Raw genomic sequence first — 24,176 nt, 5'->3', positions numbered from 1 at the left:
AGTACTACAGTACTGCCTAGGCATTTTCCAAGCTTATCACAAGGTCGCCACTTGCAAATTAGAAGCTATTGACGTGTACTGAAAGCCACAAACCGGTATCCCCAATTATCTTTCTGACATTCTTTCCTGGAACCTTAATATTCTAGTTTCATCCAAGTAGTCCTATTCCTCTCCTGATAATAGATCACAAGAGATTACTTTGCACCATTTATGCAGTAAATATATACATATTAAAACTGTATGTCTAGATATAATTATATACTAAGGTAAAAATATGCACTTTAAACCTGTGTGTCTACAGGGGCGTAGCTCACGCAGTAAGATTCGGGGGTGGTGGGGTTGTGAGCTCCAGATTTTCCAACAGTCCTGCTGGCATATAATATTACAATACATCACACGACAAGCAGGACATGTGAGACGGGCATAAGGGCTTGGGGGAAGGGAGGCGGATAGGGGTACTAAGGGGCAGGAAAAAAAAAAAATTGTAAAATAAACACATTTTTAGGACTTCAAAACAGAGAGTAAATGAGTGTGTGTGCTTTTTTGTCTTTGTGTATGTAAACATCCGACAGAGACCTTACAAAACCCGACTGAAAGCATGTGTACCCAACTATTTATCAAAAGTACATTTATTAGGGGGGGTAAAACCCCAAACACAACCCCTTGAAGTTGCGCCACTTGTTTTTTTTTTTTAATAAATCTTTTTTATTAACATTTGAAACAAAGAAGACAATACATGAGCGTGCAGCAAGGATTTTAACAACTGTGACCCTGTGACAGTTGTCCGAGACTCACCTCCCAGTACAATATATCAACCGATTAATTGATTGTTTCATGTGGGCCATGTAAGTTCGGCCAGTTCCATGCTGGGGCTAGAGCAGTATAAATACCACCCCCTGTAGGTGTTCCAGGGTCCCCAAATTTTGGTCCATTTACGGGGGCATCCCCGGCACTCATACACCACTCACTCCGCTAGCATGATCCAGTCCATATCTTTCTCCCAGTCTCTTAGTCTTGATGAGAGTCTGCACCCCAATTCCTGGCAATATTCGGTTTAGCTACAGTGTGCTCCAGTAAACACCATAGCAGCATCATTTGTGTCACCTCAGTCTCCCCCCAAATGTTTAGGAGGCACCACTTTGCCGCTGCCATGAGAGTGTTTCCGGTAACTGTGTTCATGCACCCCACCACTTCCATCCAGTAGGTTTGACCTACGGGACATACCCAAAGGATGTGACAGTATGTACCAATTTGCCCGCAACTCTGACCCCAGTTCTCCCCCCCCGCACAACCTATTTTAAACAATAGGGACTGGGGGAATAGATTCTGTGAAGTATATTATGTGGTACCAGACGGAATCCTGCCTTCATGGCCACCTCCCTTGCAGATGCAAAGGTCTCCACCCACTGATCATCCTCTATGTCGCCCAAGTCTTGCACCAACAACTCTCTCAAGTGAGTCAGAAGATTGGGTGTTAAGTATTTTTCGGTAAGTCAGGGAAGTCGATTTTCTGGGGAAGATATCCATCGAGCAAGCCATCTTCTAAGAGTGAGGCTTCAGGCAGAGGGGAGCCCTTGGGTAAGATAATATGATAGCTGTATTCGTGTGGCACACTTGTAAGCATTTGTAGACCTCAATGGGTGCTAAGTGATATTCTTGTTGGAGGTCTGACCAAGAGACATCCCCCTGTCCACACAGAGGTCCTTCACCCTGGAAATGCTACTCAAGCCCCACTTGTCAAAACCAGGTGGGAGCCCAGGTTACCCAATGCTGCGGTATCCCATTAGGGACTTACCTCTGTTATTTTGTCCTTCCAGCCTAATGCTTTCAGGATAGCGTGCCAAAGGTTGACCACTGTGGCTGTGAGGCCAGAAACTCGTGGACACATCGAGGGCTGCATGAGTATCTATCCATGCACAACCCTGGTTCATGTGAGGAGTCATAGGCCCAGTAGTTTGTGGGGCCACCCCACAAATTTTTGGAGGTCAGAAAGGGCTATGCCCCCATGTACCAACCCCTGGTGAGTTTGTGGAGGGCTGTTCTAGCTGGGACCCCATGCCAGAGCAGTGGTCTGAGCTCTGAATTAATGGTCGTAAAGTAGGAGTCGTGTACTAGATAAGGCGTATTGTGAAGGACATATATTAAACGTGCCAGAGACATCATTTTAAAAAGGGCTGCTTAGGCAAGGATCTCCAATGTCCGACACCTTGTTTCAGTCTCATTAATGGGGGCAGTAGGTTTTCTTTGTAAAAAAGATTGGGGTCTGTAGTGATGAATATACCCAGGTAGGGGAAGCCATTCTCAGCCATCTTCACTTCGCATTTTCGTAACAGATGAGGCATCTTACCCTGGCAGCGATAGATAACGGATTTTCTCCAATTTATTGTGTAGCCAGAGTGTTGACCACATATTTTAAGAATTTGCATGTCTAGAAAGAATGGTATTAGAGTCTGCTACATAAAGGAGTATGTCATCTGTGTATAATGAGATTCTATCGTTCGAGCCCTCCTGCCAACAAAAACTCCTAACAAGCGGGTCTTGTCTGAACCAGGCCATCAGCGGCTCCAGTGTGAAAGCAAACAGTAGTGGTGACAGTGGACAACCCTGCCTGGTGCCCTGACTAAGAGGGAAAATGTTGGATACCACTCCATTCACCCTGACCTGGGCCAAAGGATGTGTATAGAGTGGTTTGACCCAGCTCGAAAACCGAGGGCCAAAGCCCAGATGGGTTAGGACTTCAAACAAGTATGGCCATTCAGTGGTATCAAAGGCCATTTTGACTTCAAGAGAAAGCACCAGTGCAATTTCTTGAATGTTCTGGGTCTGCCTAAGGACCCCATGGAGGAGACGCAAATTTAAAGTGGTGCTGCGAGCGGGCATGAAGCCAGATTGGTCCGGGTGGACCAGCGGTGTGATCACTTTGATTGAGCGATTTGCCAGCACATTGGTGAGGATTTTGGCCTCAAGCTTGAGGAGAGAGATCGGTTTGTATGAGGCACAATCACCTAGGGGTTTGCCCTTTCTATGTATGACCACAATGGTGGCCAGGCGCTGGTCTTCAGGTAGAACACCTGATTGTCTGGAGTCTTGAAACATGTTCAGTAAATGGGGGGCCAGTTACTCTGCCAGGAGTTTATGAAGTTCCACTGGCATGCCATTGTGGCCAAAGGCTCTGCCAGCTCTGCCGGAGGCAAGTTCTCATATGGCTTGCCCAATTTCCGCCTCAGTGAACTCCTCTTCCATCAGGGCCTGGTCCACTGGATCTAGTGTTGGGAGGCTTATATTTACCAGGAATTCCCTTTCACCTGTCTCAGTGGTGCTTATCACTGGGAATATAGATGCGCATAGTGAGCAGCAAATGTCTCTGCCACTTCTTGGGAGTTGTCCATGAGAATACCGGTGTGAGACCTTAACGTTTGTACCCATTGGTGCGCCTGCTCTCTCTTATCTAACTTGGCCAGGAGTTTCCCGGCCTTGTCCCCGGTATCATAGAGAGTGTTGCGTTGCCCGGTGGCTCGCCATTGAGGCCTCCGTGACTACGTCCCTATATTCATTCTGTTTCAACTTTAGGGAATGGGTGTTAGCAGTTGGGCTTTGCAGAGTGAGCTGTCATTCCAGGTCTGCTAGTTATATTTTAATGGCCTCAAGTTTGGCCCGTGTGTCTTTTTTATGTCCGACAATCAGAGACAGCCAGTGCCCACTGATCACGGTTTTGTAGGCTTACCATAGAGTTTGGTGTGAGTTTACTGAGTTTACATTCTGAGCAAAATAGTTGTTTGTTGCTTTTATGATCCTCTCTCTTATTGGGGGAAGTCTAAAGTACCAGGGATTGACCCGAATTGCTTGTCCGTGGGATTCTTACTTGGTCCCAAGATTGATCCAGAGTGGCAAGTGGGCAGAGATACCTTGGGCTAGGTGTTGAACCTCTGAGTAGGATTGGGGAGGATTCACAGAGTGAAAAGGTGATCAATGCAGGAAAAGCTACTATGTGCCCCCAAGTGGTATGTAAATTGTTGTTGAGTGGCATGGTGGGTGCCCCAGAAATCAATCAGGCCGAATGCCGTGAGGAAGTCCGGAAGTGGGTGTCAGGAAGGTGAATGTTGTCTTGGGGGCAAACTGTCCACCTCCTCACTAAGCACTTAAATAAAATTGTCCCCCAAGAGAAGTATGCCGGTGGGCATCCAGCGGAGGAGAGCACTGAGGTCAAACAAGAACAGGTCATGTAGATGGAAAGGGAAAATAAATGGAGCAGATGTTAATTATAGTCCCTCTACATCTACCGGATAGTGCTGCATAGCAGATGTGTGTCTGTCCACGTGTGGTGGATAGTGAGTGGAAGGGATTTGCGAACCAGGATCCCCACTCTACTGGAGCAGGTGGTGTGTCTCAAGTGTGTTTCCATTCTGGAGCCCACCTATCGAGTGCGTGACAGGCATTACACAAGAAGTGGGTTTCCCGGAGTAGAATAATGTCAGCAGCATAGCACATAATGTATTGCAACACTAGTTTACGTTTAATTTTGTCGCCCAATCCGTTTTCATTCCAGGAAAGAAACTTTATCTTAAGTATATGTAGCTGGCATACAATGTGTTTATGGTGTCTTGGTCTCAGCACTTCCAGTTACCCCAGTTGTAAATGCTGTAAGAGAGGGAGTTCCCAGAATTATGCCCAAATCCCCACTGTCTGGGGAGTAGATCCCATGTTCTCCAAACCGGAAAAAATAATAATATCATTAACACTGAAACAGTCCCCCAAAAACAGTCCCCCCCACCTGCTTCCCTGCATTGCGGATATTGAACTTACCGCCCTCCCAACATTGTAGAGTACCTATTGTCCAAAAGTGGTGAGTAAATGAACAAGGGGTAGGGGTGGCAGTCAATACAGTTCCACCCCATCCAGTCCGACTCTGCAACGGTACATATTGTTACCAACAATTCAAGTGCACCATGTGAAGATAATCAGTTGTGGCCTTTACATCTCTGAGATTGTGAACCTAGTCGATAAAAACAGAATAATGGAGATTTCCTGATTCAGTCATTATCCAAGACCCTGTCATTGTGGGTACAGTGAGTCCGGTATCTCCTATGTCCTCGTGGTTTTGTGGCTTGTGATCGGAGGATGGAGTGGGCAAATGCCTGTTTGACAAAGAATTGCTCTGTTTCCCCCTCAACGCTAAGGGCAGGCGGAGGATTTCAGGGGGTCGACACTTCTCCATCCTTCAAGCCAGTCCCACGCCTCTTCCTGTGACATGAAAAACCAAGTCTTTCCCTCCACCATCACCCGCAGTCGCGTGGAAATAACATAGTGCATTTAAAGCCCTGGTTACGGAGAGCCCGCTTCACCTGTAGGAAGTCACAGCAACGCTGCTGGACATGACGGGTAAAGTTGGGAAGGAAACTCATGGAAGTGTTCTCCAATCAAACTGCTGCATGAATGCTGCTTGCAGGATGACATCATGATCCCGAAAATTGATAATATGTGCAATAATAGTTTGTGGAGGTGTACCTGGTCATGGCATGGTGCCTGGAACTCTGTGTGCACATTCAACAGAGAAGTACTTGGAGAGACCATGCAGTTGTACTTTGTTCAGGATAATGTCTTCCATGAATAGGTACACTGCTGGGCCCCCTGCCTTTTCGGATACTCTGACAATATGAATGTTGTTGCGCCGCAAGTGCTCCTCAATGTCTTCAAGCTTTGCCCTGATAGCCTCTGTTGTGAAGCTAAGTTTCTTTACTTGTTTTTGCAGTAGGGTTGTTTCTGAGCCCAGGGATGCAGTGGTACCTTCCACTGCTGTCAATCTGGTGCCCATGTTGCAGACATCTGCTTTGAGGAGGAAGACCTCTCTAGTGACTGTGTCTATTTTGGATTCTAAGGAGCTTCTGATCCCCTGAATCGCTACCCTAATGTTTTTCAAGGTGAGGGCATCATGCTCAGAGGGGTTATTCCCTTCTCGGTGTGGTGGGTCATCCGACCGTGTCTCGCCAGGCCTCTCCTGTGGAACAGAAAATGTATCTTATTTGGTCTGGTGGGCAACACGGCCGCCTTTGCCCCCAGTCATAGTTGCATTCGGAGGAAGCTCTAGTGAAAGGTTATGGGGTAGGGGTACAAACGCACCCAGCTGTCCCTGCCGCCTGCCAGGGGACCCCAGCGGTGTGGCTTCCCTGTGACCTATTGGGTCGGCTCACTCCGAGCCCCCCCATGCCAGGTGTGCCACCGAAGTGAACGGCTCCGGAGTGGGTATTAGTTAGTGCAGGTCCCTCAGCTTATGGCACAGTGCGATAGCCCCCACTTAAGGTCAATATTGACCCCAGTGCTGAGGCGAAGGGAGCGGCCCACGGGTGTGTTGGTAGAGTCCTCAACAGTAAAATGTCCCCGATGGAGGAGAGCGGGGTCAGAGACTCTCAACCAGTTTCCAGACAGCCGGGGCCCCCAGGCACGCATCCTCAAGCAGTTCCTGTAATAGGCAGTTGACAGGGCCCTGTGATGTCACAGTCAGCATGGTCCAGGGCAGCTATTAGAGGGAGACTGCAGGGCCTGTGCAGTTCTGATGTCCTGGGCCTTTTGGTGGGTGTAGCCCTTCAATCACGCTCTGCCATGGGCGCTGGATGGGTTTTTATTCGCTGAAGGTTTCTGTTCCTGGGGTCCCGTTTAGCTCACCATGGGGTCCTGGTACACCGGCGCAGCTCCAGGCAAGTCCCTCAGCTCATGGCACAATGTGATAGCCCCACTTAAGGTCGATATGGACCGCAATGTTTAGGAGAAGCTTGCAGCTCGCTGGAGTGTCAGTAGAGTCCTTAACAGTAAAATGGCCCCTGCTGGAGGGGAGGGGGTCAGAGTCACTCACCGGTTTCCGGACAGCCGGGGTCCTCAGCCCCGCATCTCCAAAGCAGTAACAGTGATGGACAGTTGCCAGGGCCCGCAGTGTCAGAATCAGCACAGCCCGGGGCAGCAATTAGTGGGAAACAGCAGGGTCTGTGCAGTTCTGATGTCCCGGGCCCAAATTCTTTTGATGGGTGTGGCCCTACAGTCACGCTCTGCCATCGGTGCTGGATGGGTTTTAATACACTCAGAAATTCGATTCCGGGGGAACCTTTTAACGCACCTGGGGATCCTGGTACGCCGTCATGGCTCCAGGCGTTGTGACACTCATGTCAGGGTCCAGATAGTCGGCCGCAGCCCTGGAGGGCCAAATTCCCCTGGTCTGCCGGGGCCGCAGCGTGGATCTGCACCCGTGGGTCTTGTGTTGGGGCTTGCAGAGGGGGAAGCGGCTGCCTCACGTCACTATTTCCCCAGGACACTCACTCCGGTGTGTAAGGTATGCTGTGGAGTTCGGCCAAGGCGCCGGCAGAGGACATCAATGGGCGGACTGCATCATGTGAGGTTGTGGCTGACCACACTCGAACAGGCCTCTAGCGGATTTGCTGCTTACAGTCTTCGGAGGTGATGGCTGTTTGTCTCCCTGGTGGCCCGAGTTACCACACCACTATTGCTCGGTGACGGGCCTCGGATGTCAGATTTTGGGAATAGATAATGGCGGGTCCGGCCGACGGGTAGAGGAGCATCAGTACACTGTGGCCATTCTTCTCGGCTGGTGGACATCACTTATTTTTTAGTAACATTTGATCCGTTTCAACCAGAAATATTTTTTTTGTTAAACTCTATACATTGTGCAGCAGATGACTGATTATATGGCAAACGCAGAATTATGGTGAAAACGCCCAGCCGGAGAATCTCATAATTCCAGTGGCCCTGTCCATAACTGATCCCTTTAGCTCTTTGTTATCCACCATATCATGCTGTTCCATGTACAGTTTTTGTTTAGTTTGTAAATGGTTTCTGTTTGAACAGTTACCAAAACTAAACAAAATAAATACAAATAAATGAATAATACATACTTAAAAGGGAGGGTTTTTAAGGTGTTAACTAAAATCAAATAAATGGTCTCAATTTTAAGAAGGATCTAACTATATTAAGAGTTCAAGACACATTCCAACAGTAACTCAGTCTTCTTTGTAATGTTTGCTGCACTTCCCAAATTCCCAATAAAAACAGAAGTGCTGAGTGTGGAATCGAAAGAAATTTCTCCCTTCCCAATCACAAGAATGAATGAAATAAAATATATATATATATATATATATATATATATATATATATATATATATATATATCAGGAGAAAATGTACTTCCAAGTGGATAATCAGAACATAAACAATTCTAAATGTACAGAAATGGATAGAGAAGCAATTTTAAAATCCAAAAGGCTTCTCTGCAGTGGCTTGTTATGAACCATTAGCATGCTGATGTTCTTGGGGTCCTTCAGTTTTACCCTTCCCTGCTGTAGCCAAATGTCAAACGTGTGTGTGTATTGGGGTAGCAGGGTGGTAAATGTGCTCTGTAGAATGCTGAAAGAGGATTTAGCAGACCCCTACACTTAAAAAATTGTGGGATACAGGTATATATTTTTGTGGGAGCATGGGATGGCCCACCCACCCAATAAATGCATTCCCAGGTAGGTAGTTGGGTTGGGGCCCTTCAGTCAGGTGTACATTGTCCAGACATAAGTCTCTCTAAACTTTCAAATACCTGGATTACTTACTGGTAATCTTCATTTTTCCGATTCTTCCTTTCTTGTCTTAGTACTTATATGAGTAATGTGGCAGTGTTATTGCCATGCGCCCCCATTCCAAAGCCTTTTTTAGTCTCATTGAAAGGAGTTACCTACCATATTATCTTCTCTCATCCCACCCTCACTTCCTGTTCATAACAAGCCCTCCATGGAAGGCTGATAAAGAAGTAGGGAGGCAGGTTCGTAAGTACCAGGATGAGAAAAGAAGAATCGGAGTAATAAAGATTACTGACACTTACTTAATATAGGCATTACCTTCTCTATAACTTACTTGTCCTATTACTTACATGAGGTCTGTTCATGCCAAAAAAACACTCATCAGCCAACCTTAGATGCTTGAAGACAAAAGTAAAATTCAGTGCCTTGCTCTGCACTTATTGTGTGTTTTAATTTCTGAACACCATCTTTTTTGTTGATGTGAAACCTTTAATAACTGAAGAACCAAAACTTAATTTACATCCGTGGCTACATTCCGTCTATAGTGGGAGAAAAATATGGAGGGGAGCGCCTAAGTGCCTACTTTACATCTTCTTTAGAGACCCCACCCCACGAAATCCATGAAGTAGTCATTCCTCCAGTAGAATGTTGATTGTATTAGAAATATCTTTGATACTGCTTTGGTAGTCCAAAGAAATTCCCGTTTTTAACCATCTGACCAATGTAGATGTAGATGACTTTTCTCCTCGCTTCATCAGGCCAAAAATAACAGAAATACTTTTTATAGTCTGAAGATCTTTTTATATAAATTCTCACTGCCCTTACCACATCTAAATGATGAGTAGGCTCATCTTGAGTACAGGTTTCTGGTTTCTATAACTTGCTCTTTATGAAACCATAATTAACGTTCCGGAGAAATCTAAAGTCTTTGGAAAGAACTATCCTGTCTTCAAAACTTCTAAGAAAGGGATGATGGTGTACTAACACGTCATGCTCACCAATCCTCCTGGCTGTGGTTATTGCCACTAAAAAGTAACTTCATGGTAAGGTGTTTTAAGAAATAGACCCTCATTACGACCCTGGTGGTCGGTGATAAAGTGGCGGTAATACCGCCAACAGGCTGGCGGTAACTACCGCCAAATTATGACCATGGCGGAAAGATCTCCGAAATACAGCCAATGTACCACACCGACCGCCAGGGGCATTAACAACAGCCACCACGGCGGTAGCCACCTACAGACTTCCGCCCACCATATTAAGACCCTGCAATCCGCCACCTTTTCTGGGGCGGTACCAATGACATCAAAAGCCTGGCAGAAACTGAGCTCAGAAGTGAAAGGACTTACCATTGGAGATACAGGGAACAACCACACCACCATGGAACCCGAACTTCATGTTTTTCCTATGATATTCTACATTCTGCTCCACCACGAACACTAACGCAGGCAAAGATGACGACGGTGAGTACAGCCGCCTAACACAAAGGGAAGGGGGGAGGAAAAAGAGAGTGACACACACACACACGCCATACACACAACCAGATGCATGAAAAAAACAATTTGACCCCGTAACTCGGCTGAATAATGCAAGGACAAAACAATTTCACCAAAGTGTTTGTAATAAGGTTATCACAGTAGAAATAACAAGTTAGGCAAGACAATAGATATATACATATTTACAGAAAAAGGGACACAGCCCAGTCCTCAATTTGCGTGGGCCACATGGCCACAGGCCAAAGTCCAAGGCCACACATGTCACCTGCTTCAACATGGAGAGAACACTGCAGGAGCATCAGTTGGTAAATAGGAAGGCACCTCATGGGGACAGGGGCACCTCAGCTGGGAGATGTAACAAGACCACTGGTTCTGGAGGGGTGCAACGTGCCCTGTGCTTGATCCTGGGGAATGATGGGCCACAGTCTCACAGGTGGGTGTTATACCCACTGGTTCTGGAGGGAGCAACGTGCCCTGTTCTTGATCCTGGGGAGTGATGGGCACAGTCTCACAGGTGGGTGTCATACCCACTGGTTCTGTAGGGAACAACCTGCCCTGTGCTTGATCCTGGGGAATGATGGGCCACAGTCTCACAGGTGGGTGTCATACCCACTGGTTCTGGAGGGGGCAACCTGCCCTGTGCTTGATCCTGGGGAGTGATGGGCCACAGTCTCACAGGTGGAAGTCATTCCCACTGGTTCTGGAGGGGGCAACATGCCCTGTGCTTGATCCTGGGGAGTGATGGGCCACAGTCTCACAGGTGGGTGTCATACCCACTCGTTCTGGAGGGGGCAACATGCCATGTGCTTGATCCTGAGGAGTGATGGACCACAGTATCTCAGGTGGGTGTCATACCCACTGGTTCTGGAGGAGGCATCCTGCCCTGTGCTTGATCCTGGGGAGTGATGGGCCACAGTCTCTCAGGTGGGTGTCATACCCACTGGTTCTAGAGGGGGCAACCTGCCCTGTGCTAGATCCTGGGGAGTGACGGGCCACAGTCTCTCAGGTGGGTGTCATACCCACTGGTTCAGAAGTGGACAGGCGCACAGCAGTCCATGGAGGCAGAATTACATACCGTCCGCTGGCGGCGAAGGCTGCACAGTGGTGGTGCCACTGGTGGAGGGAGGCTCCTGCCCATCCCTTGCAACCTCGGACGGCTGCACAGTGGTGGTGCCGCTGGTAGGGGGAGGCTCCTGCCCATCCCCTGCAACCTCTGACGGCTGCACAGTGGTGGTGCTGCTGGTGGGGGAAGGCTCCTGCCCATCCCCTGCAACCTCAGACAGCTGTACAATGGTGGTGGTGGTGGCTCTGTGACAGTTCCTAGTCCAGGATCCTTGATCTTGCTGCCTGCGGGTGCAGGCTCCTTCATCTTCCTGCCTGCTGCGACAGGCTCCTTGAACCTCCTGCCAGCTGGGCCTTTTGTGTGGCAGGTGCAGGCTCCTTGCCCTTCTTGGCAGCTGGGGCAGTCTTCATCCCCTTTTGGCTGCAAGATGTATGGCTCCTTCCCCTTCAGTACATGTGGCCTAGATCCCTTTCTACCACAAGAGGGTGCGGTTAGGACTGGGCCGTAGACTGGGTGGCTCAGGTGCTTGGCTGGGTTTGTGATACCCTGCCCATACGTGCAGGGCGGGTGGTAGGGAAGAGGTCAATGGTGGATAGGAAAAGCTTCTTAGGGACATTGGGGCGAGAAGAGGGAGAAGTGATGGGAGTAGAGGATGAGAGAGTGGTTGTTGGAGGTGTTTGTCTGCTGGATTTGGGTGCAGGTGCATGGGCTGGATGCTGTTGTGAGGTAGATGGCTGTTGGGTGTCTGAGTGCTTGTGTTTGTGTACCTTGGGGGGGGACAGACACAGTGGGAGAGGACAAGGGGACGTGTGCTTGGCTGTTATGGAGGTGTCTGCCAGTGAGGTGTGTATTTGCTTAGTGTGGTGATGATCCTGGTAGTGGATGATGCGGTGCATGCAGGTGTGTGTAGATGTGGCTGGGAGGGAGGTGGTGGAGGGGGAGGAGGGGGAGACAGTGGAAATAGTGGATGGTGGTGTGTCTGCAACTGGATGGTGTTTGTGTGAGTGCCTGTAGGATGAAGTGTGGTGCTTGTGTTTGCCTTTGACACTCTTGGGTGTTGTCTTGTTTGCATGCTCGTCTCTATGTGTGCTTGGGATAGGTTGGGGTTGAGGGGAGTGGGACTGGGCAGTGGAAGTTGGAGGGGGGTCGGTAGAAACAGAGACAATGGCTGCCATCCGAGAGGAGGCCTGAGCCTGAATCAATATCTGTTGGGCTGCCAATCCAGTTTGAATGCCCTCCAGGAATGCATTAGATTGTTGCATTTGGGCTGCCAGCCCCGGGATGGCATTCACAATTGTTGACTGCCCTACAGAGATGGATCTCAGGAGGTCAGTAGCCTTCTCACTCAGAGCAGCAGGGATAACTGGGGCAGGGCCTGAGGTGCCTGGGGAGAAGGAGATGCCCATCCTCCTGGGTGAGCGGGCACAGGCAACTCGATGAGGGGCTGCTGGGAGGGCAGTCTGTTATGAGGGTGGCGGCTGTACCTGTAGCTGTGGTGGTCACAAAAGTGTCACCACCACCAGGGAGCTTCCATCGAGGAGTTATCTGTGTCAGAACTGTCCCCTCCAGTCACCGCTGTGGTGCTCCCCTCGGCCTCCATCCCACTGGTGCCCTCACCGTCGGTGGACTCTGCCTCCTGGATCCTGTGGGATGCAGATCCCTCCGTCGCCGGTGCCTCTGCTCCTCCACCAGATGATGCTAATGCACATAAGGACAGGATGACAAAACAAGAATGGGGGAAGAGACAAAGGATACACTGGGTCAACGGCTGCACCAATACCACTGTTGGCGTACACATTACCATCACACACAGGGAACTGGCCTACGCAATATGCATTACACTACCAGAGAAATAATTAGCCACTAAGGCATGAGGAGGGGCACACACCACCAAATGCAGCACACATGGGACCCACGCAGCCCTGACTAGTAGTGGATGCCTATGAGGTAAGTAACAAAATGTTCCCTTCTGAACCTTAGCCACCAGGGGACCTACGCTGCAATGTCATGCGTAAGTTGCAATGATGGGCACTGTACTCACCCCCTTGTGGCTGCTGTGATGCCCTCAAGTGCCCATCCAGCTCTGGATAGGCCACAGCCAGTATGCGGGCCATCAGGGGGATCAGGTTTCGGCGGGCACCCCTTCCTCATTGGGAGGCCATCCCCAGCTGGGCCTCCGCCGTCTTCTGTGCCCAGCGTCTCAGGTCCTCCCACCGTTTGCGACAGTGGGTGCTCCAACTGCCATGAACCGCCAGGGTCCGCATCTCCTTGGCAATGGCATGCCACATACCCTTCTTTTGATGGGCGCTGGCCTGCAGAACCAATACACACAGGAAAATAGAATTAGACAAGCAGTCCTGCCTGTTACACATATGGCCCCACCATACCCCTTCACATCACCATTTACACACACATGGACCAGCACACAACCTGTATACCGCCAAGAGGACATCCACCCACCCCCCTTACACAAGGCCTTCACATACACAACTCCATGCATGCATGCCACATGCATCGTGCTCACAGTGTACTCACCTGTTGGTCAGCAGTCCGTACTGGGGTAGGACGCCATCCACCAGTCCCTTCAACTCCTCCGAAGTGAAGGCTGGGGCCCTTTCCCCGGTCACACGGGCCATGGTAGGTTCCAGACACAGGTCACAGCAGCACATGCAGTGTAGGTCCTCTCCTATGGAAGGTCAGGTAATAAGTGAGGAATATGATAGAAAATGGCGGTCACGTCCACGGCGGTGCATACCGTCACCTCCGGCGTAAATCACCATTGGCCACTGTAACTCATAGGGCCCAATGTAAGCCAATGAGGAGTTGCACGGCGGTTCCCAACTGCCTCCCGCAACGGCGCACAACATCAGCGGAATTACCTCACTTCCTCCTGTCCCTCCACACAGGACAGGCGGATGCCATTTCAGGGGGGTGGCAGGCCCTGGAATAATGCTGCGTCACAGGACACATTAGCACATACTGGACAAATCACAATAACCCATTTCATGTTTACAGGATGGAAAGTTATTTTCTAGTTCAGTTGGTGACCAGTTCCTCATTCTTGTGTCCCTTAGATTCCTACCACTGTGGATGAATAGGAGATGGAGTCATACCCCTGTGTACAGACCTCTGGTGGACTTGGTTACACTGGAAAACAGGCACATTATCCTCACCTATAGACTTGACAGGGCCACAATCACAGAGCTGTGCGCCCAATTGGAGCCTGACCTAATATCTGCTTTCCTTCACCCCACTGGGATCCCCCCACTTGTGCAAGTGCTATCAGTACTCCATTTCTTGGCAGCTGGTTCTTTCCAAGTGACAGTGGGCTTGGTAGCAGGAATGTCACAGCCAGTGTTCTCAATAGTGCTGACAAGAGTGTTGTCTGCCCTGATAAAACACATGTGCAGCTACATTGTTTCCCCCAGGTTGAAGATTTGGCCACAGTGAAGGCTGAGTTTTATGCAATGGGACATATCCCCAACATAATTGGGGTGATTGATGGAACACATATTGCATTTCACCCCCAGCCAGAATGAACAGGTGTTCAGGAATCGTAAGAGTTTTCACTCTATGAATGTTCAGATGGTGTTCTTGGTGGACCAGTACATCTCCCACATCAATGCTAAGTAACCTGGGTCAGTGCATGATGCCTTCTTTGTACTGAGGAATAGCAGCATCCCAAATGTGATGTCCCAAATACAGAGGCACAGGGTGTGGCTAATAGGTAAGCCCTGGTTCCCACCCAGTATATGTTGGTGTATTGGTATGGTGTTGGCCATATAGGATAGTGTGTGGCTAAATGTTGTCCCTCAATATTTGCAGGTGACTCTGGTTACCCAAACCTATCATGGCTGCTGACCCCTGTGAGGAATGCCAGCACAAGGACAGAAGAACGTTATAATGAGGCATATGGGTGACCCACAAGGATAATTGAAAGGTCCTTTGGCCTCCTGAAGGCCAGGTTCCGGTGCCTCCATCTAACAGGTGGATCCCTATGAAACTCACCCAAGAAGGTCTGCCAGAAAGTGGTGGCATGCTGCATGTTGCATAACCTGGCCCTCAGACGCCATGTCCCATTCCTGCAGGAGGAGGAGGCTGGAGATGCCCATGTGGCAGCAGTAGACCCTGTAGACAATGAGGATGAGGAGGCTGAGGATGAGGACAGCAGAACAAATGTGATCCGACAATACTTCCAATGGCACACAGGTAGGACAGTGTTACTTCATATTTCCATGACATTTGTTTAAAATTGTGTGGCAATGGCATGCTGATACTTTCAACTTCTAGGCCCATTTACTGTTCCCTCTGGCACTTCATTTTGCAGATGTTGAGGACCTGATATATATTCCTTGTGTGATCACTACAGCTAGCTTCTATGCTCATTTTCTGTACAGTTGATTTGCAATGTTTGTACCTGTTACAGTGAATACATATTTGATATACATGACATACTCCAGAATGCTTTTTTTTCAAAGGGTGTTTATTGAAGTGCTAATATATGGAGGGGCAAGTGCAATGGGATGGGGTGATGATGGAGGAAAGTCCAGGGTATTGTTCCAATCTGTTTGTGGCACAGGTACATTGTCCATGGGGACATAGGAAGGGGAGCAATGGCAGTTCAAGGTGGATAGGGTGACAGAGTGGGACACAAGGATGACAATCTGGAGAGTCTAATTTCCTGGCGGAGGTCTTTGCAAGTGTCTCTGGCTTCTGTCTGGATCGCAGGGAACTTTTGTGGGGTGGTTCACCTTCTGCAGGGGGGGGGGAGTACTGGTGGCCTGTGAGTCCTGTGGTGGGGCCTCCTGGCCACTAGCGGCAGCGGAGGTGGAAGGCTGTTCAGATGTCTGGCTAGTGGCCAGGGCCCTCTGGTGTGAGACTGCTTCCCTCATAATGTTGGCCATGTCTGCCAGCACCCCTGCAAGGGAGATCAGGGTGTTGTTAATGGCCTGCAAGTCTTCCCTGATCACCTGGTACTGTCCCTTCGGCAGCCGCCTGTTCTCATGCACATTGTCCAGAATCTGGCCCATCGTGTCCTAGGAATGTTGGTAGGCTCCCAGGATCTCAGAGAGTACCTCCTTGAGAGTCGGTTTCCTGGGCCTGTCCTCCTCCTGGTGCACAGCAGTCCTCCCAGTTTCCCTGTTGGCATGTGCCTCTGTCCCCTAAACCGTGTGCCCACTGCCACTCACCCCAGGTCCCTGATTGTCTTGGGGGCGAGGTGTGCCCTTGGGTCCCTGTAGAGGTGGACACACTGCTGATAGACATGCCCTGGGTATAGAGGTATGGGTAAGCTGGGTGGGTGCTGTGTTGGTGTTTCCTGATGTGGGAGGCTCTGTAGTGGTGTGTGACTGGGCCTGGGTGACCGGCTGTCTAGTGGTCCATGATGGGCCAGGTAGGTCACCCAGATCCTGAAGACCAGAGTTGCTGCCATCACTGTGGGGGACTGGATATTGCTGGTACCTCTTCTCCACTGACATTGGCTGGGGTACCTGTGGGGATGTAAATGATGTGTTATGGTTTCTGTGTCTGACATATTGTACATCCGTGGCTTCCCCTCCATGGCTGGATTTGCCTTGGCACCTTTCACTTGTGTATGTTAGTGTATGGTGGGATTGTTAGTTCTCTATGGTGTGCATGCTTTAGTGATGAGTGTCCATGCAGGCCTGGAGGGGTTTCCATGCATTAGTACAGCATGCAGGGCTTGGCATTGGGATTAGTGAGATGTGATGGTTGAGTGTGTGGGATGTAGTGGAGTGATGGGAGTGAGGGTTAGGGTATGTGATGGCATGCAGGTAGGGCGGTGATAATAGTAGTGAGTTGACTCACGAGAGTCCAGTCCTCCTCCTACTCCGGCCCGACCCTCAGGATGCAGTATTGCCAAGGCTTGCTCCTCCCATGCTGTGAGTTGTGGGGGAGGAGGTGGGTGTCCACCGCCAGTCCTCTGTATGGCGAGCTGGAATTGAACGTATCTTCCCCCGTAGGTCGTTCCACCTCTTCTTGATGTCATCCCTCGTTCTTGGGTGCTGTCCCACAGCGTTGACCCTATCCACGATTGTCCGCCATAGCTTCATCTTCCTAGCTATAGATATCTGCTGTACCTGTGCTCCAAATAGCTGTGGCTCTACCTTGACAATTTCCTCCACCATGACCCTTAGCTCCTCCTCTGTGAAACGGGGGTGCCTTTGTGGTGCCATGGGTGTTCTGTGAGGTGTGTTGGTGAGGGTGTGTTGGGTAATGTGTTGGGGTGTGTGATGTGTAGTGCGTGAGTGTTGTATAGGTGTGAATAGGGTGTGGCTCGAACAGTGTTTAAAATAAAATCCCTTTTATTATCTCCCTGAGTGAGTGTACTTCGCTTTTTTTGATTTGATGTAACTGCCAGTGGGTGTGCTTCTCCGGCTGACGCTTCACCCTTCCTGGGTAGCGGGTCTGTTTAGGAGCGAAGTACCGTTTGCATATATATATATATATATATATATATATATATATACACACACACACACACATATACATATGTATGTAACATAATTGATAAAAATGTTTATTCAACATTAATTTTATGAATATATATATATATAATATATATATATATATGTGTGTGTATTTACACAAATACTAAAATACTATAATCATTAAAAAAGAGTGAAAATAATAACAAATAGTATAAAATATTTAAAAAACAATTAATGCTATGCAATCTGTTCAACCAATATTATGGAAACTATTGGAATCTAAGAATATTAAATATCAGTCAATCAATCAGTATTTGTAAAGCATGGCTACTCTCCCATGAGGGTCTCATGGTGCTGGGGGGGAGGGGCCTCATCTGAAGAGCCACGTCTTGAGGTTCTTCTTGAAGATGGTGAGCAACGGGCTTTGTCTCAGGTGCAGGGGGAGGTTGTTCCAGCTCTTTGCTGCAGTGTAGGTGAAAGCTCGTCCTCTGACGCTGGTTTTACGGATGCAAGGGACGGTGGCCAGGGCCATCTGGGTAGAGCGGAGGGATTTGGCCGAGGTGTGGAAAGAGACGCGGTGGTTCAGGTAGGCTGGCCCTGCATAGTGTATGGCCTTGTACGTGTGAGTGAGAAGCTTGAAGGTGATTCGCTTCTCGACCGGTAGCCAGTGGAGGGTTCTCAGGTGTTGAGAGATGTGTTGCGGGTGAGGGAGGTCCAGAATGAGTCTGGCGGCAGCGTTCTGGATGAGTTGACGTTTTTTGATGTTCCTAGTTGAGGTGCCGCATGGAGGGTGTTGCCGTAGTCGAGCTTGCTCGTGACTAAAGCGTGGGTGACTGTCCTGCGACAGTCTGCTGGGATCCATCTAAAGATCTTCCGGACTTTGCGGAGTGTGTGCCAGCAGGAGGAGGCAACAGAGTTTACCTGGCGGGTCATGGATAGGGAGGAGTCGAGGATGATTCCTAAGTTGCGGGTGTGCTCAGTCGGTGCAGGGGGTTGCTGAGGGATGTGGGCCACCAGGAGTCGTCCCAAGCTGAGGTGTCATTTCCAAAGATAATGAGCTCCATATTGTCGGAGTTGAGCTTAAGGCAGCTTTCTCTAATCCATGTGGTTACGGCTTCCATTCCTGCATGAAAGTTCCTTTTGGCCGTGTCCAGGACTTCTGTGATGGAAATAATGAGTTGTGTGTCATCGGCATATAACACGATGTTCATACCGTGGCTTCTGACGATGGCAGAAAGAGGGGCCATGTCTGGTGCACAGAGTGCTGTGGGAGACTGTGTCGAAAGCTGCTGAGAGGGTCGAGGAGTATGAGTGCTGCGGTGTGGCCATGGTCCAGGAGTAATTGGATATCGCCAGTGGCTGCCAGGAGTGTTGTCTCCGTGCTGAGATTGCTGCGGAAGCTAGACTGGGAGCTGTCCAGGGAGTTGTTGGCCTCGATGAAATTCCGTAGATGTGCGTTGATTGCTTTCTCTAGTTCTTTGGTGGGATAGGGTAGCAGGGAGATGGGCCAGAAATTCTTTAGTTATGATGGGTCAGTCGAAGGTCAGGAGAGGGTGACTTTTGGCATGTTTCCAGTCCTCAGGGACGGTTCCCGTGATGATGGAGCAATTGATTGTGTTCCGAAGCTCGGGGCAATGGATGCGCTGGCTCTGATGTATATGTGGTGCGGGCAGAGGTCGGCGGGGGCTCCGGGGTGGGTGTTGTTCATGATGTTGACTGTTTCCTCTGTGGTGAGCATGGACCAGTCATGGATGGTCTGGGCGGGTTCTGGGGGCATGGGTCGGTCGCAGGTTCTGGTGACAGGAAGCTGTCGTAGAAGGAAGCAAGTTTGTTGCAGAGGTCCTGTGACGGGGATGCTGGTGGCTTCGGAGAGGGGATCTGTGAACTCGTTGATGACTGAGAAGAGTTCCTTTGAGTTGTGTGCAGAGGAGTTGATGTGCTCCCAAAGTGCGTTCTTCCTTGCGTTCTTGATTTTTCGTCAATGGCTGGCGGTTGTGGCTCTAAATGAGGCGACGTCTTCGCTGGATTGGCTGTTCCTCCATGTTTTCTCTAAACGTCTGCAGGTATGCTTTGATTCTTGGAGTTCCGTGGTGAACCTTCTTAGGTACGCGTTTGGCCCATGTCAGCCGGAGAGGGCCTAGAGTGTTGACGCATTCGGTGATCCATGCCTTGAGATTGTGCGCTGCTGTGTTTGGGGTCATCAGAGGGAGGGATTTGGCGAGTGATGAGGTGAGTTGCTCATTGGTGATTTCACTACATATCATGTGGGGGGTCCTTGAGGTGCGGGTGTGGCTGATGTGTATGCAGTGGTGGTTGGTCCAGTCTGGGGTGGAGATGGTCTTGATGGTGATCCGGACGCTTGAGGTGAAGATGGGGTCCAGTGTGTGTCCTGTGATGTGTGTGGGTGTGGAGACCAGCTGTCTGAGGCCGAGAATGGCGAGGTTGTTGAGTAGAGCAATGGTGTTTGGGTCAATGCGGTCCTCGAGGTGGAAGTTCAGGTCACCGAGGAGGAGGTAGTTGACTGTTGCCAGTGCCTGGGGGGTAGCAATGTCTGCAACATCGTCTATAAAAGCTGGGTGGGGGCCGGGTGGCCTGTACACCAGGGTACCGCAGATGGAGGAGTTGTGGTTGGAGTGGATCAGGAAGTGAAGGTGTTCCATGGTGGTGCAGTGTTCTTTTGAAATGGCCTTGACACGTAGTGAGGACTTGTGCACGATGGCAAGTCCTCTGCTCCGGCGGGAGGGCCGGTCCCTCCTTAGGATGCTGTTACCGTCAGGAATGGCGATGGCGATGTTGGGACCCGAGGTGGGGTTGGTCCAGTCTCAGTGAGGAAGGCGCTGTCCAGTCAGGTGGTGTCGATCAGGTCCCAGAATCCGGTGGTGTGTTTGTGGAGGGAGCAGATGTTCAGGAGCAGGCAGTTGATGGGGTTGTGGTGGTTGTTGGTATCTTTGTGTGCAGAGAGTACCTTTGTTTTGTTGAGGTTGGCGCTGAAGTTGCAGTTCCTGCAGGTGAAAGATCTGTTGGTGCCCTAGGGGGAGATGGTGCAGCAGTTGTTGAGACGTCCGGTGTCGAGGCGGAGGAGGGTCTCAGAGTCATAACGGAGGCAGTCTGCGGGATGGTTTCACTGATATCCAGGGTTCCTGGTGCTGGGCGCGGTCCAGGTGCAGAGGGGCTTGCCTTTGGTGCGCCAGCAGTGCGGCCACGCTGCAGCCACCATTAAGAAGGGGAGGGGGTGTGAGGAGAGGTCAGGTGGGAGGCAGGAAGGTGTGAAAGGTGCTTTGCAGGGGGGAGGGGGCAGAGGAAGAAGGGAGAATGAAAAAGAACTAGGGAAAAAGGAGGGATATTAGAAGATGGCCACTAGACCACCAGGGATGAGGCGCAGGGACGAGCCTGCGGGTGGAGGAGGGCCTGAAACTGAGAGTCAGGAGACTCTTAGTTTGTCCCAGGCAAGAGGCAGAGGCAGCAGCAGCCAGAGGACCTAGGGAGGGCAGTAGACCACTTTAGTGTATGGAACACTATGGAAAGTAATGGACTTCGGAAAGGTTAGATTTACTATTCCTACTCCAGTCACAACAATAGTAGAGAAAGTGTTAGATTTTGGAGGGGCTAGATTTACTATTCCTACTCTAGTCAGTGTAACAATAGGGAACACACTAGATTTCAGAGTTGTTAAATTTACTATTCCCACTCCAAATATTGCTACAGTAGGGAAAGCATTGGACCTCGGAGGGGTAACATTTACAATTCCCACCCTAGTCTGTGCAACAGCAAGGAAAACAATTTCCACTCTTAACAACACAGCTGTAGGAAAAGCTTTTACTTTTGGAGGGGTGAAAATTACTTTTCCCACTCCAAACAGTGAAATGGTAGGGAAAGTGTTGAACTGTGAAGAGGTTAATTTAACTATTCCTACTGCAGTCTAAACAAGAGCAGGGAAAGTACTTAATTTCAAAACCATTACATATTTACGTAACACCATTAATGCAGGAAAAATGTTAAACTCTTAATATGAAAATTATTAATTAACATGAAATATATATAAATATTTTCAAAACACTAAAACAATTATTAAATTTACAGAGTTAGTGTTCAAGAAAATAATTGCCAATTATTAAATAATTGTTCTTCAGTTATTAATTAATTAACTTCTTACACTATTTCCCTACAAACCTAGCAGCCCACATGCAAACCTAGCAGCTCACACCTAAAATATAACAAAAAAATAAGTATTTCAAGATATACATATGTGAAATCAATTAAAGCATTAATTAACAATTAATAAGTAAAATAAATAAGTATTCTATAAATTAAAAAGTAAAAATCAATTAAATAATTAATCAAGCTATAATAATTAATTGTTAATTACTTATAATTACTTATTAATTAACTTCCCACTCTATACCCCTTCAAACCTAACAGCCTGCAAATAACATATAACAAAAATAAATAAGTATTACATAATTTACATAATAAATATCAATCATAGATTTAAATAAAATGTATTAAATAATTAATTATTACCTAATTAGCTACCCATCCTACCCCCTACAAACCAATAACCTGTCAAAATACAATAAATTACTCAAAACATTAAATAAAAAAATCGAAATCACTTAAAATTACAAGCTATATTAAAAAATATGAATAACACTTATATAAACAAAAGTAAAGCATAACATTAATATATCAACTAAAAACCATGCAAATAATTAAAAGCAACAATTTATCCACTGTATTATTGAAAACAATATTAAACATCTTTATTATTCAAAATGATAGTACTTACCTGAAATGTGTGTATCATGATATTTGTGTGCCACAATATCTCATTTCTGATATTTCTGTGTCCTGATGTTTTTAAGTTGAATTTTTTTCCAAACACCAGATTTTCCAGTTGCAGGCATACCCAAGGGACGATATTCAGAGTTACCGCTTAAAATAAAAGAAAAATAATCTGAACTCAGTTTATTGCATAATGAGACCCATATTTATACTTTTTTAGCGCCGCATTTGTGCCGCTTTTTGACGCAAAAACAGCGCAAACTTACAAAATCCAATTGCATTTTGCAAGTTTGCGCCGCTTTTGCGTCAAAAAATGATGCCAATGTGGCACTAACAAAAAAAATATATATATGGGCCTGAGTGTGTAACATAGAATTATGGGGTATGCAAGCAGAAATAACATCTACTATGGTGTTGACCATCGCTCTTATGTGTTCTAACCTCTGGATCGGTGATAAGTGAGACTGCTCCCAAATGATAAGGAACTCAAAGCTCTGAAGTATCTTAACTGTTGTCTGTGTTTCCATCTGATCCTGTTCCCAGGAAGGAGTCTGGATCAAAAGTCACCCAAATAAGGTTGGATGAAAATGCCCTGAGAAAGCAATAGCCCTAGGACTGGTGCCAACACTTTCATGAACATTTTGAAGGAGGTTTTGAAAGGAAACTGACAGTGTTGGTTGCCTTTGGCAAATATAAGGAAATTTTGGTGAGGGAGAAGGATAGAGATGTGGAGGTACTTATCTTGGAGAAATGTCATGGTCAAGAACTCCCCTTTTGGCAATTAGTGGAATCACCTGCTTTATGATATACATCTTGAAGCATACTCTGAGAATAAAAGTGTTGAGATATCTGAGGTCTGTTATCATGCTGCAGTCCCCATATACTTTCCTCACCAGACAAAAAACCTGGAATAGCATCCCATTGCCCTCTTTGCAAGGGAACTAGAACAGCGGCTTTCTTCTTGATGAGCAAAGTGACCATCTCCCGTAGAGATCTCTTCTTCTTTCTGTCCAGTGGCTAATTTGTCTGTACAAAATGAGAACATAGAAACTCTGGGGAAACCTTGAAGCGATTTGCAAAAACAGTTGTCTGAGATCAGTTTGTTCCCATTTCTGAAGGAAGTGAAGAAGCTTACCTCCCACAAGTGCTGGAAAGGTTTCGGCATAGCCAGGTGCTCTGCTTTTGTCTATCTCTACCTCTGGCTGACAAGAAGAGGTATTGGAATGTGCACCCACGGCTTAAATTCTCTCCTATAACATTAGAAGACAGACCTCTTCTTCTTGTAAATCTCACATTTTCTTCTACCACCTTAAGCAGACTTCTGTTTCTGTACCTAAAAGGCTGAGTGCACTTCTGAGACTTGAATGATTTACAAAGAACCTCCACAGTTCTTCACCATACAGTCAGTTGCCTGAGTAAGGCATTCTCAACAGACAATTTCTTTTGGGTCATATCTGCTTTCCAGGTCCTGAGATACAGATGATGCAGAGCTGCCACTACACCTGCTGACGACATAGCTGAAGCTATTAGGTTGTAAACATCAAGTCTGACAAATACTTGGCCTATATCTCCAGCCTTCCTAAAAATTGGGAATGATCTTCATCTCCCTGAATATTAGATGATACAGTTTGGAAGTCTTTAGGAATGTACTTACAGGTATAGGCTGCATAAATCTCCAACCACGTTGCAAGACTGAGGCCTGCATGGAATCGCTTAAGGGCACTCTCAAAGTTCTTGTCCACAGGATCCAAAAATGCCACACCCTAAGTGAGAAAAGAAGGCTTCCCAGTAAGGCCTGCCAAAAGTGGATCCACTTTTACATT

The sequence above is a fragment of the Pleurodeles waltl genome, chromosome 3_1, assembly GCF_031143425.1.
Source record: "Pleurodeles waltl isolate 20211129_DDA chromosome 3_1, aPleWal1.hap1.20221129, whole genome shotgun sequence".
Lineage (NCBI taxonomy): Eukaryota > Metazoa > Chordata > Amphibia > Caudata > Salamandridae > Pleurodeles > Pleurodeles waltl.
This window is presented reverse-complemented; position numbering follows the sequence as displayed.